Genomic DNA, 15,579 nt, shown 5'->3' with positions numbered 1-15,579 from the left:
GTGTGATGTCAGCATGTCATGCATATGCATGAGGTGCATGAGGCATGCTAAATCACACTAGTAACTCTTACACGGTCCGTGTAAGAGAGTAGGGGGCGTGTCTGTAGGCTAAGCCCTGCAAGCGTACACGCCCCCGGAAGACTAGAATGGCTGAAAGTAAACAGCCACGAGAGGCCATGGAAATGTGAATAAACACACTACACAACACATGCCCTGATAGACCATCACTGTATAAAGTGAAGAGATGTTATAAAATTAAATTAAAACCTTTTTTTAAAACCCCGTAAATGTTTGCTACTGTGTGCGGCTCGGGTGTGCTACTAGCGCAATCACAGTTAGCAGTCAGTGGAAAAGGATATAAGAACTAAATATGCAAAGTAAGCTAAGAAGTAATAGCTTAGCGGTAGAGTTGCTGGCGTAAGAGTAGGCAGGCAGGGTTCGCGCCCCACAACAACTTTTTTTTTTTGTAAATAAGCACGAAAAGCCCCTGACAGTATTGTACAAATGTAAATGTATTCCCTTTTGTAAAATGGAATGAAATGGAGCATACTTTCCGAAGTAACACAATAATAAAAATAGTCAGAAATGTACTGATAGCTAAGCTGCTGTGAGACGGAATGCCCGTAGCTGAGTAGTGTTTAAAAAGCTGCAAACTGCATGCCCGTTGCTAAGCACCGGTTTAATAGGCTGAAACCATTTGCAACTAGCTGTGCTTAGCTGAACATGTGTGTCACTAGCCAATTAAGGTTTATCCCAGCGCACACCATTTGCGCGCCGCTCCCACAAGCTAACTGCCAGTGCGCATGCGTTACCTCCGCGCAAACTAGCGCAGACCTGGTTTTAAATGCTTAAAAGTGCTTTTGGCAAGTTTGATTGACAGGCCCTCAACTCATTTCTGTCAGGAAAATCAAAAGTCAGTTGCCAGAGTCGAACCTAGGATACCATGCACTAGAGTCAAGGTACTTCACCACTAAGCCATGACAGCAATACCATGAAATGCAGAAATAGCATATATATGGGATAAAATCCAGAATGGAGCATGAGAAAGCATTTTCAGTGAAGTAGACACAATTCCAAAATGGCCAATCAGAGAAATGTGCTGGAAAAGCGGCATATATAAGCCCCATAGGCGGGAATACACAGCAGAAATGATTGTAGAACAGACCTGCAGTTAGAATGAGTGGAGTAGGTGAGGGACGTTGCTTTCGAGCACAGCGTTGGGGCATTGAGGAGTCCAGATACATGGTCTGGCTCCTTGTCCATCATCACGAGGCCCAACTCATGCAGGGCCAGGTCTCATGGGGAGCGTATAGGGCAGAGGCATGGGACCAGTTGGCTCGTGATCTGACCAGTGCTACTAGCATTCCACGCACTGGTGAGCAGGTCCGTCACCACCATGCGGACCTGAAGGGACACAAGGAAGACCAGTTGTCCGAATGGATCCAGGAGGCCCGGGATATGCCCAACGCCCCACTACTGAGTAAGTTACATTTTGCTTATGTATGTAAGGATTTCAACTGGCCGATACCATGGAGATGTGTAGTCCAATATTACTTCTTTCGTATTACAGCTGCAGGTGTCCGCTCTGTGAATCACGAGATGTATGGCCGTAGGCTGGTGCGGCTGCGCCACCATGCAGGTTAGTAACCCCACCCATTACTTGTAAATAAATATTGTACTGTAGCATGTATCAGAACACTGCAGTGTATTGATTAAAAGTAATATAATGTGCAAGCAGGAATTGTAAGTCTGCAGGCATGGCTGCAACAAGTTCATCAGTATGCAAGTGTAACTGGAAATATAACTGATAGAATTAAACAGTGCTGTAATACAGATGTCCCACCATGAATTAAATATAATGTAACCTGCAGTAGTCCCAAGAGTACAGCTTTAGAATCTGAGGTAGTCATATGTGAGATATATCCCCTGTTGAAATGCTGAATCATGACAGAAGTGAGGCTGTTGGAAAGTGTTTGAATCACCACCAGTCTAACATGTGAACAAAGCCTAGAAGTACCAACCTGAACTGTGAAGTTGCAGGATGTGTGAGAGTGACAGAAAGGGTCATGTATGAATAAATAAAGTAGTAATAACCCCTGAATATAGTAGCCCCAGTGTGTTTCTACAGAACTAAATGCATGTGGGAAGTACAACTTAATATCCCAAACTGATTTCAGTGTGTCAGACTCTAGAATGTCTAGGCCAAATGCTGTATATGGTGATCACAGTAAACAATTTGCAGATAGAATGAATGATTATATGACAGACTAAACAGCCATAGTTGTCCCCTGTCCTGTCATCAAAGTGTAGCAGGATGATGTATCTGATCAAATTCAAAATAAGTAGGATAGTGATGTATTTGTAACAGGTGTAGCTTGACAGTCAAATAAAATTTATTTTGAAACATCAGCCTCAACTTAATTGTGTACCTTATACAAATGTAAATCAATGTGTAACATATGAATGTGTCATCACTTTCTATCTCCTACCAACCCTATAATTCCATATAACAACACCCACTAAATAATGGTATGTGAACATTTCATTAATCATGGACATTTGTCCGTTTCAAAATATATGCATGTCTGTTCGTGCATGTGCCCTGTTCATACCTGCAAATCTGATGGCCTGTTGCCATTAATCAACCCTGCATGTTGTTTGACTGTGTATTTCTGTTCAAATAATGCATGTGATATTGATATGCCCCTTGTTCAATGGTGTTAATATCTGGGTGTTTGTTTGATGGGAATACCAATGCATGCTGTTACAACTAATCTGAATGGAATAAAATGCCACTAACCCAAACTAACATAACAACTCACAAACCTAGAATGCTTGGGAAGGCGGGTCCCAGCGGACCCACCTCTCCACCTCAGCTGGCGCCTGCACCTGGCACTAGTGCCCAGACCGGACCCCCCTCCGGTGGCCCTGTGCCACCTTCGGGTGGAAGCGCTGCAGGGGGTGGGGCCGTCCCCCTCTGCAAGTGTGGCCGGAGGGGTTCGTCCACTCACCCTCCAAGGTGTCCGGTCTGTGGTGCGAAGGGAGATCCAAGACTCTGTTCTTGGGCCCCTACGCCAGCTTGTGGCTCGTGTGGCACAGCTAACGGCCCCAGCCATTGCCCCGCCTACACAGCCCCCAGCACAGCCCCGTCCTGGGCTGTGAAGGAACAGTGGCAACTGCCTATGGGTGGGAATATCAGTTCCACTGTTGCCATCTGTGGGCTCATGCATCTCGGATATCCCAACCTCCGTCCCCGTCAATTGTGTAACCCCCCACATGTGTCATACACCGCCCCTGTATGCGTCTTGTCTGTCTTGTCTGTTAACCTACCCAACCTACCTCCCCAGCTATACCGACTTCCTTCACCTGACATACCACTCTCACCTGAAAAAAAAAAAAAGGGCACTCTGTACCCACAAAAAATTACCCATACATAGCTGTCCATGTCGCACACATGTCTGCTTGACATTGAAACAGTTAATTACAATTGGCTCTACAACAAATATTAATGTTGTCCTGACACCTCTCTCAGGGGTGAAAGGTTTCCAATGTCTCACCAAAATACATGGAAATGCACAGCCGTTGCTGCCAAAGACATGGGCATCTATGGGCCTTACCTATATCCCTCCTGCAAATCCCACGCTTGTTTCCCTACTGTCTTACCCTCTTTGTGACCCCTTTTCACCACTTTCCTGTCACCCCTTTTCTTTTCTTTCAAAGAAATTAGCGGGTGTAAGCTTGTGTTAGCGGAGCTCACCGCCAGTGCGCATGAGTGAGCTCAAGAAACAGCGCAGACCTGGTTTAAAGTGCTTAAAAGTGCCTTTATGGCACTTTGATTGACAGGTCCTGTACTCAGTTTGAAAGTTTGCTAAGAAAAATAAATTCCCACTGTCACTCTCGAACCCAGGACCTTGGTAACATTAGTCTGTATGACCTACCACTAAGCCATGCCTGCTTTACAAGAACACAGTGCTAAAATAAATATAACATGTAATAGTAGGAATCAGTATAAAGGCAATATAGGAGATGTACTATCTAAAGCATGTCAGGTAGAGTTTTAATGGCCAAATTACTGGATTCCCATACTCGTTCAGTGTGAACAGAAACAGCCCTGCTACCTGTTAGCTTGTACATAATAATGTAAGGTAATGTACATATGTGAAGGTATGTATATCTACACATACATATATATAAATATATATTAATACATATGAAATATAGTTGTAGGTCTCAGTAGCCATACACACTCACTACAGGAAACAGTGAAGATATATGCAGCAACCAGAATCTGCAACACAGCCTGGCTCCTGTGAGACCTACTAAGCCCTTTAACTGCTTAAAGGTGCCTCCAGCACTTTGATTGATAGGCCCTATACTCAACTCAAAAGCAGAATATGAGCATACTAGTAGGCCCTACCACAAGACCATTGTAACACTGCTCTGTATGACCTACCACTAAGCCATGACTCTCATACAGGAATATAGTGCTAAATAAGTGGAACATGTAATAGTAGGAATGAAGATAAAGGCAATATAGTATGTCTACTACCCAAAGCATGTCATGCAGACTTTTATAGTCCCAATTACTGGGTTCCCATACTAGTGTAGTGTTAACAGAAACAGCCCTGCTAATTGTTAGCTTGTACCCAATAATGTCAGCTAATGTACATATATGAAAGTATGTATATGTACACAGATATATATATATTTATATAGCAATACATATGACATATAGTTGTAGGTGTCAGTATGCATACACACTCACTATAGGGAACAGGCAAGATAAATGCAGCAACCTGAATCTACAACACAGCATGAAGCATGGTAGATGTACTAACCTTCACACTCACAAAACACTGTCAACAGCATACCAGCATGGCAACGCCTATCTCACATACCCTTTTATAGCAGTGTCCTGAAATCACAGTGAGACATGCAATCAGTACACACCCAGCTGCATGCAATTAGCAAATGCTGCCTTACAATTGGTGCAGAGGCCATCACATGGACCTATGCAGATACCTACAAAAGCACTGAGTTCCCACACTACACTCACGCAATACATTCATTGCACAAACACTACGGATAAAGAGAGAGAGAGAGAGACAGAAAACAACCAAACAACCAAACAACCAAACAAATATTAGGACTGCCAGCAGCAAAATCAGCAGCAAGCAGCAAGGAGCAAGCAGCAAGCAGCACCACTGGCACAGCAACAGCTGCCACAAACACAGGTAATGCAAAGTAGCAGGTTAATCCTGTGTATACTGTGACACCTCCAAATGTATCATAGTTCACTATCTATAGGTATGTCCATGAGATAGGTTGTGTGTAGATAGTCATGAAATATAAACATATGTAATATTGTTGTACATGTGGGCCATAACTAACACTTCCATAGCTTAGAACACAAGGCCAGTTGTGCATATGATGCAGTAGTTCCCAGGGTCAGTAGAGGTTCCTCCTCATTGGTGTGGGACCACTGTGTATGTATGGCACTGTTCAGGTACATATCCTGTAGTATGGCCAGGAATTAATATCAGTCTGTCATGTGGTGCTATGTCCTCCAGGGGTGAATGTAGCACACATCCAGGGATACCATTTCGTAACAGTGATGATATGTGTTCTGCAATGATGAGGGTGGCTCTCACCTGGACATGTGAGAGGATAGGGAGGTTACAGTCATCTGGGATAACTAATAACACATGTGTAGGACAATGGGGGGGGGTACCTGCACCTAAACTGTCTGCAACAATGTTGGCAATATCTGTGCATTTGGTGAATGTGAAGCATCTTAACACTGCAGACAACAGATGCCTTCCCGTCATGTGAATCTGCCCTGTGCTGCAGTAGCCTCCTACTATTGTTATACAATATGCCTGTATCTGTACTCCACTGGACAGGATTAATAAGTGGTGTGCAGTTGTTCTGGGTTAGATAACTGTGTGCACAGTACATGCAGTATGTGGGATGTCTGTGGTAAGCATATGCAAAGGTGCTGGCGGTGTGTGTTGTGGCTTCCACTGGCCCAGTGGGCTGCATGGATAGCATCACTGTCATAACTACTGAATAACTGTGTAATAACATGCATACATAGCAAGGTAGTGTACTGTGCTTGTGGTGTTGTTCAGATATGTATATCCAGGCTGAGTAATGTGTGTCCACATCACAGGGTTGGATGGCAGCACACATCCAGTATGTATGGATGAACACCCAGAATGTGTCAGGCGTGTCACCTGTGCAGACGTATCTGGCCATTACCTGTGCATCCCCACAACACACACACATGCAACATATGGCAGAAGTACTATAGCAGTACACACATGTTCATAGGTTCATACTAGGCTATCTGCCCGAGGGCATTTACAAGCCTAGCCCATCGTTTTGTGGCTTACGCCACCCCTTTAGTATGGGGAACCATACCCATTATTTTGCTGTGCCTCTGTCGAGCAGTGACACTGAGGTAATCCCTGGGGTATATCTGCGATCTCCCATCCATTGGTCAAGATTTCTCTTGAACAAGGCCAGCGAGGTGCTCTGCCTCACATATACCGTGATTTTGTTCCACAGCATAGGGAGTCTTTGGATGATGAATCTATCCCTCCAGCATGTCCTATTAATAGCCGTGTCAAGGTTTAAGTCTCCCGCCCTTGTGGCTCTGATGGATCTAGATTTTTTAGGTGAAGCATATTCATCAAATCTGGGTTTGACATGGCCTTGTATGTTGGGCAAAGGTCACCTCTGAGCAAGCGTGGCGACTGAATAGAACATACATGGACATGCTGGAGGGGCAAATTCCTAACTGAGAGGCTCCCTTCACTCTGTAATGAGCTCGAACAGTTGAGAATGAACAGTTCATAGGTTCATACTAGGCTATTTGCCCTAGGGCATTGGTAAGCCTAGTAGAATGTGTTTGTCTTTTGCCACCCAATCACAAGTTATGCTGCTATGCCCTTGTCTGACTTTAGTATACTGTGCCTCTGTCTAACAGCGACATAGAAGTGATACCTGGGGTACAACTATGATCTCCATCCACTCATCCAGATTCCTATGGAAGAGAGTCAATGAGGGACTCTGCCTAACCAGTTGTGTGAGCTCATTACAGAGTGAAGGAAGCCTCTCGGTTAGGAATATGCCCCTCCAGCATGTCCATGTATGTCAGTGCTGAGGTCCAGCTCTCCTGAGCATGTGACTGTATGGGACTCTGATTGCTTGAGGTGCATCACGTTCATTACTGCTAGGTAGGACATGGCTGTATATGGCATGCACAGATTGCCTCTGAACAGGCAGTATGCCACTGAGTCCAGCTGGATTCACTTTACCTGGGCAGCATATGACATCTGTGTGAGCCATTGCATCCCCTTGATGATGTACTGTTGTCCTGTACCAGTTGCTGTAGGTGTCTGGTTAGGTACATCCCAAAAGGTGCATTGTACGCAATTATAGGCCTGATGATGGATGAGTACAGAGGCACAATGACCTCCCCTGCCATACATGTGAATCAGTCATGATTAGCTGGGCTATATAACATGTCTGTCAATCCACATTGGCCATGTGGTAGACAAATGACAGACCGCTACCATGTTTCTTCCCCAGGTCCCCAACTATGTCTTCTGTACTCAATGGCCTAACACCTATGTTGTACTGTGCCACCAATGTGGAGGTGTGGGAATCTGCATTGAATACTGATACTCCCCCTCCCTTGTTCAAGTGTTGTGGCCGACAAGAATGGTAACAGCTATAACGTGGTAGTACTGGTGTGCTCCTGTGAAACCTGAAACAGGTTCATGTTACTGCACAGATATCGATGTCCAGAATGCTAGGTAGGGTTTTGGGTGCGTGCATCCTTGGGTCTAGACGTCCAGTGTTGAGTAGCATCACTCTTACTTCCTCATCCTTTGTGATACAAATGGATGTGTGTTTGCCTTATGAGCCTTGCCTAATACAGGCACTATGGGTGTAGCAGGAGGCTCCGCCAAATGTCAATAGGACTGTGGTGACAGGTGCAAGCTGTCCCTAGCAAAGCATACCACCCCAAGATGGCAGGCATCGGCACACCTGTGAATGACACCAGTATGTCAGTCAATTGTTGGAAGGGATCATCGTGCCTTGATATTGTGGCATTGTTCTAGGTGAGGGTAGGATGCTACTCAAGGTCAGGGTCAAACTGTCTCGGGCTACATGCTCAGAGAGCTCTGTAATGTCTCATGTCATGTAGTCCAGGGAGGAATGTGTCAGGCCATTCACAGCAGCATGGACATTGACTGAGTCATACCTGTACCTGCCTTGGGGTTACCTGACTGTTTGTGTTATGTGGCAGGTCATAGTGCCTGACAGGCTGCACACCATGACCCTCACCTCGTTAAGCCTGGTGAACATGATGTGAGTGTGCCTGATGATAGAGGCACCTAGTACAGGTGTATGAGGTGTGTTGTTAACTTTTAATGGCTGTGAGTGTTCAGCACATTGGCTTTGTGTGATATGTGTTGCACATGTTCGTTTATGTGGTAGTGGTTGCCTGGATGTCTGCTTAGGAGGTCTCTGCTGCATAGGCAGAGCTGTGGTCTGAGCCTACAAGTATGATCATGTGTGATCATGTGTTAGGTCCGCTGTTGTGGTAGGTCTACGTGAGACTGGAAGTGTAGTGAGTGATCCCCTTTGCCACGTGACTGGTTATGGCGGTATTGAGTAGACAGAGCCTAGCCTCCAGTCTGGTATATGGTTGCATCACTCACATGAGTTTGAATTTGTTGTTAGGAGGAGGGGGTTGTCTGTGTACATGCATCTGTTCTAACATTGTCTCTGAGGTACCACACTCACCAGCTGGACTGGGAGGGAACTGACAACTGACCTCTGGACATGCTAGAATACTATTGTGAACTCTGTAATCACTAATGATTGAAAACAAGGTCCAGTGGGGAGTGAGGGTGTACTGACATTACCTACAACTGCTGACTGATATAAAAGTGTCAGTGAGCAAATGCCAGGTAACCTAAGTGCAATGTGTCACAATGAAGTAAATGCAACAATGACAAGCAGTCACTTGCTGTCATGTGTAACATGGAAGTACGTACAGTAAGCAATGCAGATAACAGTAGTGAGTCACAGATGTGTTGCGAAGATGTGTACTATGTGGAAGTAGCATACCAGTGAAATAACAAGCTAACAGATAACAAGCATATAAACAAAGGTAGATGCAGGAGGCCTGGATGTAGTGTTTGCTACAACAAACAAGGTGTAGCAATGTCAGTAAGATACAGCTCAGATATGCAGGCACTATAAACCTGAAACCAGATGTCCCCAGCTATGAATGGCAGAGTACAGCCTATTGTCACACATGAGTGCAGACCACAAACCTCGTTAATGTTAAATAACTGGCCTGAAGGCCAACTGCACATACCAGAAGTAATACACTTGTACACTGGGCCCACAATCAGCAGTTCCCAACTTCAATGGATGAAAGATATGTGTCCTGCCACCACAGTGCTTGCCACCAACCTCCCTAATGTAAAACAACTGGTCTGAAGGCCAAGTACTTAGTACAAATGACATAGAATGATAGCTACACTGTAATCAGGTTTTAACCAATCAGTAATAAGTAGAAGTTAATACTCCCTGTATAGAATGTGTACCATGTATTGTTGAGATACTATGCTGATAACCTGTTTGTGTACCTTTCCAGATAGACATGGCACCTAAAAGGAATCCTGCCTACTCTGCTGCAGAGGATGACGTGATCCACCAGAGCCTGGTGCGTGACTATGCCATCCTGTTCTCTCGCACCACCCAGAATCAGCAGGAGAGGTCTGCACTGTGGCAAAACCTTGTTAGCAGGATAAATGATGTTGGCATGCATGATAGGACATATGAGCAGGTGAGACATCACTGCAGTGATTTGATAAGAAATGTCCGCCAGCGTGCTGCAGATATCCGCAGGCAACAGGCTGCCACAGGTGGGGGTGGCCACATCCCCCTCACCAGACAGGAGGGGCTACTGCTAAGTGTTGTGGATCCAGCCCCAGAACAACAGCAACCATCATGCATCCTGATGGAGGTTGGATCCACACAGCAGCAAGACAGCGGCGTGCAGGTAAGATGCCATATTCATTTATTGTTATTACTTTTACATTTGTTGACCCAGATAGTCTAGCTGGATATAAGTTCATTTTCAGTAGAGGCCTGTGGAGAAAAGCTCCACACATAACGTAATAAAGGCAGACAGACAAGTTGTCAATACAGACAGCCAACATAATAGAATTGTACACCAGCCTGTTAATTAAATCAACATACATGTAAGGAAGTCAAACAGTTTAGAGTCATACACAATGTACCGTTGGTTTCAAAGCAATCCTACCTAAAGCATAATGGTTATGCAATAAGGCAAAAGCCATATACATAATAGTTAGGGCTCAGAAGGGTAGAGAAGTAGAAGGAGTATGACAGATACAATGATATGGAAGAGGCAGGAGTCAAGAAGGGAAGTGAGGAAAAGAAGGAAGACAGTCAAGAGGAGGTGGGAGGGATGGGAGAAGTAGGTCAGAGCATAGAAGGACATCAAGGTGAAAGAAACAGGGTAGAAGCTAGTTTCTATGCCCAATGGGGGGTTAAAGGTGAAGAGAGGGTAGGGAAAGGGACGTTAGCCTGGACTCCAAGAAGAACAAAGCCAGTGGTTTTGGAAGTACAGTTTGAGTTGACGTTTGAAGAGAGGTAAGGGTGAGATTAGAGTTAACTCCTGGTATGTACATATGACTGTTCTGTACACTGTTACTTCATGCACGCATAAGGTGTGCATGTGGTATGTATCTGTCATCATGATATATATACAGACATGATGTGCAGCTGATGTGTATAAGGGAACTAGTGTACTACTGTACTGTATCATGTGCAAAACGAATGGCACACATGTGCCCACTGACATTACTCTCTTCACACTTCCAGGTCCCTCCCATGTAGCAATGAGGCAGGCCATACATGCTGGTGAGTCTTTTTAAAATTATCTGTAAAACAATTTATAAAACTAGGAAGAGTAGTGTAACTCTGTAGTAGACATGCTGGTGACTGTGTTCACAATAACTGTAATTGACAGGTAGTAAATTGAGTAGTGTAACACGGTACTGATGTGTGTGTTTACTATGGGGTGTGCATGTGTGCAAGTGTGCCTGTGCCCAAGTGTGCATGTGTGTTAGTGTCCATGAGTGCATGTGTCCATTTCTGAATGTGTGCATTAGTATTGAAGTGCATCTCTTTCAAATATGTATTGAGACTGTAATCTGTGCTCCATGTTTTCCTCCCGTAGGTTCTGGTGCTGCTCTGGTGACCTGCAGCAGGGAACCTGAATCTTGTGCCCCAGGTACTGATGATGATGAAATGTCTGTAATGGTGCAGGAAGGTGTGTCTGGGTCCGCCATTGGTCAGCCAATTGACAGTACACAGCTTTCAACCCCGTCAATGCGCACAGTCATCCTGCCGTTACATCCTTTGTCACCATTGTCCCTAGGTGATGGACAGTCAGCAGTGGGCATAGATCAGGGTAATGTGGTACCTGTGGTGCATGCATCCTCACAAGGCAGCCATGTGCAGAGGCCTCCAATGGTACCACGCAGACAGTCGCCCATGGGTTCTCGTGGGGGCATCCGTGGCCGTACTGCCTCTGGCCGACGTGCCCAAGGAGGTATGTCAACCTCCACTATGTTTAGAACTGTCATGCAGGCACAGGCACGTATGGAAAGGTACACCAGACAGGGTCTGAGGGAGCTGAGAGCATGTTGCATAGCCATGACAGACGGCATGCATGATGTTGCGAATGCTATCCGTAACTTCACAGATGTCGTTGACAGACGTTGTGGGGGCATAGAACAGCTGCTCCACAACCAGATGTCCATGGGCCAGGGCGATGGTGTGCGTTTGCGCCGACGGCGTGGCGTATGCCAGCAAGAGCACCAGCAGGCAGTGGCCGCGGTCGTCAACGGGCCCACTCGCGCGCCTCAAGTGCCAGCACCAGCCCGAGCAATGCTGGGTCTGTGCTGTCATCCAGACGCCCCAGGAGACCACGTGCACGTGGCTCTAGACAGTCCCAACAGGGAACTGTGTCCAGTCAACACACCCCTGCTTCCGATGACAGTACCCAGTCTGGGTTAGTACCGGATACGGCCCGTAGCACCCCTGCCAGGCACAGGTACCGTGTCCGTGCCCACAGACACTGATCTGGATGACCTGACAGGTGCAGTCTGTGGCTGTCCACAAAACCCTGTACATGGCAGCCATTATGTGGGACTGTGTGCGTGCTTACACACATGCAGAAACCTGGAAACCTAACACCTAGGGCAAACACATACACACACACACTGCACCAACAACGGTCCACCCTGTACTGCTGCCCCTCACAAACACACCTACACACACATGTCAATTGGTGTTACCAGTGGCCGGCTTGGGCATACCTAACCCACACCCTGTGCATATGATGACACTGTGCCACCTCCTGCATACTACAACATCGGTGCAGGTAAAGGTAAACACGTTGCTGATGCACAGGGTGACTACATAGATGTGTATAAGTAGTAACATGTTGGTAACTGTTGACTGTTGCAGTATAAATGTGTGTATATCCCAGCAGTCCTGCTGCAGTAACTGTATGAATGTCCGCAATTGTTATCTGCACCCATACTACTTAACAAAGTGTACCAGCTGCACACCATCACATGCTAACATTGACTATGGCAATGCATCTTGTGCTGTTATGTAGATTCAGCTACATGTATCTGTTCTGTCACACATGCATTTATACACACCCTGCTACCCACACACACATGCACACGCTCACCTGCCATTCCCATTATTTATCACCCTACATGAGTAGCTGTTGATACATGACAGGTACACATTTCAGAAGTGCACTATGTTGTTTACTACTGGCATCCCCTTCTCTACCTGTACTCACAGGGTGCAGGCAACCTCATCAGTTGGAAGATGTAATGTGCATCAGGTACTGTAGTACCCTGATTGCCACAGCAAACATGTTTCCCATGGAAATGCACACACAGACACATCCCACATCCACACACTTGCCACATTCAGGCTTCAGAACACTATCTAGGTATATTCGGGTACATGTGCGTGTTACAGTAGCATGTAACACTATACTGAGTACTGGCAGTTAGTTGTCTGTTGTCATGTTGTCTGTACAGAATAAAAGAATTGTTTGATTATCCTACTCCGTTTTGTGGACATTACTTGAAGAAGTGTTACCTTACATGTGTTATCAGTACCACCACCTTCTGTTTTGTAGTTTTGTTTGTATAGGGTGCTATCAACATCACTGCTTGTTAAGGGTAATGACCACCCTGCAGTGCATAGCCCCATGTGGCAAAAGCCACATCCCACCCCATCATTGTGCACACACACTAACCCCACCAACAGTAAAACACATACTTTCCATTTGCAAGATTCAAACCCATACCTAACTGTGCAATGACAGTAGAAACAGACACATTAGCAGAGTGTGCTATTTGCAGTAGTTGGAGAAATCTTTACTAATGCTGTACTTAGAGGGTGCTGACATCATCTGTGTGTAGGAGGAGGGATGTGCACCCTGTAGTGTGTTCTCCCAGTTGGCAAAAGGCAGTTAACCCTCCCAGCATAGTGCACACACATAAACCACACTCATACATTCCCTTTGCAGGATTCAAACCCCTACCTAACTACGTTATGATACTGAAGAAAGACGCATTAGCAGAGCGCTATGCAAATTACTTGAGGACTTTACTACAGGTGATATAGTTATACAGTCCTGACATCATCACTGTTTCAAAAGGGGGATCTGCATCCTGTACCATACTGTCACGGTTGCTAATAGGGACATTTTCCACACACACACATCGATGTGTTGGAGGTTTGCATATGTGGGGGATCCAGAACTCCAGTGTGATTAGTATATGGTTTGATTGCAACAATGAGGGATATACTCCCAGTGGTGAGCAGTTTGTACTCATGTTTGTAAAGATCAGCTCTAGTATATCTGCCCCTCTTGTGGGAAGGTTGGTTACCTGTTCCATAGCCAAAGAATGTCTGATCAATGGGAACCTTAGAGCTTGGGTATTGTGGCTTGTGTAATGTTCACAGTCTATGTTTGGGTAGCTGGCATTACCCAGTATGATGGTGTTTGCAGAGTAATCTAAACTCTCCTGTGTCAGCATGAAGGCTGTGTGGGAGACCTGAGTTTGAGAGGGTGCTGTAAGAGCTCCTCTGTGTCTCTTTCCATGTGGTCCAGGGAGGTACGTCCCAATTGGTAGCTGACTGTGACCCTCCCCTTGCTGTGTCTGGAGGGCGGCACGTCTGTCAACAGCTCATGTCAAGCAAGTGCACACCCCTCATAAATGATGTGGAAACCTTCAAAGGCCCAAGGCCTGTTGGAAATATGGACCAGACTGCAGATACCTGTATAGAGGCATTCTGTGGACACATTCAGGAATGCATGGATCATGACGCCACATATGAAAGCATGACCCAATTCTCCAAAGGCAGATGTCCTGGGCGCCGAACACCAGCCATAAACACACTATGCAATAGAAGGATGGCGCCACTACATGATACAACAACCTCCCAAAATGTGAAGGCACCACTGATGAGTATTGGATGACAACTACAGGCACCCATATGATTGTCTAAGGCCATCTTTGAGAGAGGATTCCACAAGCCACTGAGGATAATCACAAGGCTGCCTGTAGTTATGTTAGTAACCTGAGTGGTACTACCCAGATATGTTCAGAGGTTATACAATATGTCACACAAAATATAAAACACACAGACATTGCCATCATCCTAGTGGACAGGTTCAATGCTGCCTTCTCTCCCCACCACACTAAAAGGGAACATATGTCTCGCAGCACAGTGCTTCCCCCCCTGACATCACAGATGCTCAGGTAAGAGATGCCCTTCCCAAAGCAATAAACACTGCATCAATGGGACCAGACAGTGTCCCAGGCTGTGTCCTACATGAACCACAAGAAGAGCTACACCCAGACATAACACCACTGTTCAATCCCAGCCTTAATACACGATATGTGGCCAGAGAGTGGCATACAGCAACAGTGGTCCCTCAACATGCAGGTGGTGCTGTCATGGATCCTGGACACTACTCGCCCCATATGTCTGACTAGCTTTGTCTGCAAAGCTATGGCAAGGATCATCATGAACCTCACATATCTAGATATTGTGGACCTACAGACATGTCACCATACACAGTTTGGCTTTGTCAATGGCAAATCCTGCCTATCAAACCTGTTTGCTTTGTTTGAAACAGTCACCAAGGCCACTGTCAAGGGGTAGGAGGTCCACACAGCCTACCTGGACCTTGCATAAGCCTTGGATACAATACCCCACTTGTGCATTCTAGGGAAGCTCACCAGTGTACATATTAACCCCTATTTCACTATGGGTATTGCACAGTGGCTCAAGGGCAGAACACACATGGTAGAATTGCTGGAGCCATGTCAGCCTCCAACCTGGTACAAGTGGTGTCCCACAAGGCACAGCCCTAGGAGCTGTCATGTTCATTATATATTTGTCATAGGTACAGGC

Source organism: Protopterus annectens, chromosome 1.part2, assembly GCF_019279795.1.
Source record: "Protopterus annectens isolate FY-2018-M chromosome 1.part2, PAN1.0, whole genome shotgun sequence".
NCBI classification, from domain to species: domain Eukaryota; kingdom Metazoa; phylum Chordata; order Ceratodontiformes; family Protopteridae; genus Protopterus; species Protopterus annectens.
Note: the sequence above shows the minus strand (reverse complement) of the source record.